General features: G+C 35.9%; 1 protein-coding gene across 1 annotated transcript in view; it reads left to right on the top strand.

Moving 5' to 3' along the window:
- Positions 1–2,500, top strand: part of LOC113818660 (pregnancy zone protein) — a 31,605-nt gene that overhangs the window by 559 nt on the left and 28,546 nt on the right. The window lies entirely within an intron of this gene.

Raw genomic sequence — 2,500 nt, 5'->3', positions numbered from 1 at the left:
CATGCCCCCCCTTTTCCTTCTTTCTTCTAAAGTAGTAAGTCCTAATTTTTGTAGTCCATCTTCGTAACTCATATCTCATTGAGTAGGTGCCCATTTTGTGGCCGCTCTTTGAACTCTCTCCAGTTTGTCAATATCCTTTTTTAAGTGTGGACCCCATACCACTGCACGGTACTCAAGATTTGAACCTGACAACGTGGCCTTTATTGGTATTGAATTCCATTTTGTGTGTTCAACGCCATGTGAATAAGTTCTCGATGTCACTTTGGAGGCATAGGCATGAGACGTCTGTTATCCCTTTTTGTATCTTCGCGTCATCTGCAAACATATTTAGGTAACTACTTGGGCTTATGTTCGACTCTAAATCATTGACGAAAATAGTAAGCGGCGCCAACACCGATCCTTGGGGCACTCCGCTGGTTACTCGTCGCCATGTAGAATGCTTCCCTCTTGCTGTGCTCATCTGTCTTTCATGAAGAAAGTCTTTCATCCATGCGAGTAGTTTGCCTTTGACTCTACCTAGGTGCTCTAATTTCCGTAGTAGTCGTCTATGAGACACCTTATCAAAAGCCTTATTAAAGTCCAAGAACGCACAATCCACCCAGCCGTCTCTTTCTTATAATATTTCAGATACGCTATCATAAAACAGAGGAGATTTGATCTTCGTTCTCTTAAAACAAATTGTTTATTTGATATTATTTCGTGTTTTTCAAGTATTTCAACCTATTGTTTCCTAATTTTTCTTTCTAGCAGCTAGTTAACGAAACTGGTCTATAATTTAGTGGGTTTTGTTTGTCACTGCTCTTATATAAGGGTGTAACATTAGCGAGTTTCCATCTTTTTGGTAGTTTGCCTTGTCTCGGTGAATTTTGGAATATTAACAATAAAGGAGTACATAGTTAGGCACATTCCCTGAGAACCCAGTTAGAAATTTCATCTGATCCTTATGCTTTGGTCTTTTCTAATCCTTTTAGTAGATCTTTTATTTCATTTTTTAGGGTGATATTTTCGATGTTTTTTACGTTTGTATGGGTATTCGTATCATAGTATGGATCCTGAACAAACACTGACTGAAATTTCTCATTCAGGATTTCAAACTTTTCTTTCTCCTTAGAATAGATAATGTTAATGTCTTTGATGGTGCTAATTTTATCTCTACTCATAGTTTTACTATTCATGTAGTTGAAGAAGAGTTTTGGTTGACGTACATTTGTTAATTATAACCTTTTCAAAGTTTAATTTTGCCTCTCATTTCTTCCTATTTTATATCTTTCATACGCTGCCTATCTATGTCTTCTGAATCTTTTCTTAAGGAGCTGCTTGTTTTCTTTTTTCTTGCATTTGTCATTGAACCGTTTTTGGCCATTTCTTGCTTAAATTCTAAAATTTGAAATGATTTATTCCACTCATTTTTATACGTTTCATAAAAAAATTGAATACTGAACATCAAGGTTCTAATCACCCAGAAGTGTTTCCCAATTTATGCTATCAAAGAAATCCTTAAGGCTTCTATAATCCCCTCTTTTGTAATTCTACTTCTCCTTTCTTCCCTTGCTTATAGCAGACAGTATTTTATTTTAATCACTACATGGTCGCTTTTCCTAAAGGACAGTACTCGATATTCTTAATATCATTGTTATGCTTTGTGAATATTAGGTCAAGCAAAGACGGCCTATCTACCCCTCTTATCCTGTTATAATCTGTTACATTCTGGAAAAGGCAGTGCTCCTTTATGACTTATAGTAATTTAGATTCCCAAGAATGTGCTTGCGCTCTGGGATCAAAACTTTCCCAGTCTATTTTGCTGTTGAAATCCCCTGTGATAAGAATGTCTTTTGCACTGGTTTCCGAAAGTTGTAGCACTTCTTGAAGGCTCTTTAATGTCTCTTACATTCGTTTTTGGTAATTTTCTTGAGACCACACCAATGTGTGAAGTGGCATGTATACTGAGGTTATTGTTATATTGTTTGAAGACCTCTCACCATCCAAATAAAAAAAAATCCTCTTCATTCCTTTGTTAATTTTTATTCTTTACCTTTTCCTTTTTGTACTGTTTCTTTGTCATCTTTGGTTATATTTTCTCTTTCCAGGTTTTCTTTTATTCTTCATGGGTGGCCAGGACTTTGGCTTTCTTTCCCTTTTTCGAATAATCCCAGCCTCCTGTGAGCTATGATATTCTGCACCGCGAATTCGGGATTTATGACACTAAGAATGTTTACAATTAATTTCTTGTCCTCATTTTATCGTTCGATTCCATTTTCTACAACTTTTTCTTCATGTCCCAATATGACAATGTCCTTACTTACATTAGCCAAATTAGTAATATGTCTTGCATGTTGCCCAAGGTGGGATTTGAATTCGTTCTTCTTTACCGTCTCTGCAAGCTGTGTCTTATTTTTTCCTTTGTGATATTGATGTCTTTTTCTTTTTTTCCATTTCATTTACAGTTTCTTTTACCTTTGATACATCGGCATATGTAGCTTTCATCTGTTTAGCCTCTTCC

Source organism: Penaeus vannamei, chromosome 31 (assembly GCF_042767895.1).
Source record: "Penaeus vannamei isolate JL-2024 chromosome 31, ASM4276789v1, whole genome shotgun sequence".
Classification (NCBI taxonomy): Eukaryota; Metazoa; Arthropoda; class Malacostraca; order Decapoda; family Penaeidae; genus Penaeus; species Penaeus vannamei.
Note: the sequence above shows the minus strand (reverse complement) of the source record. Positions and strands in the feature narration are given on the sequence as shown.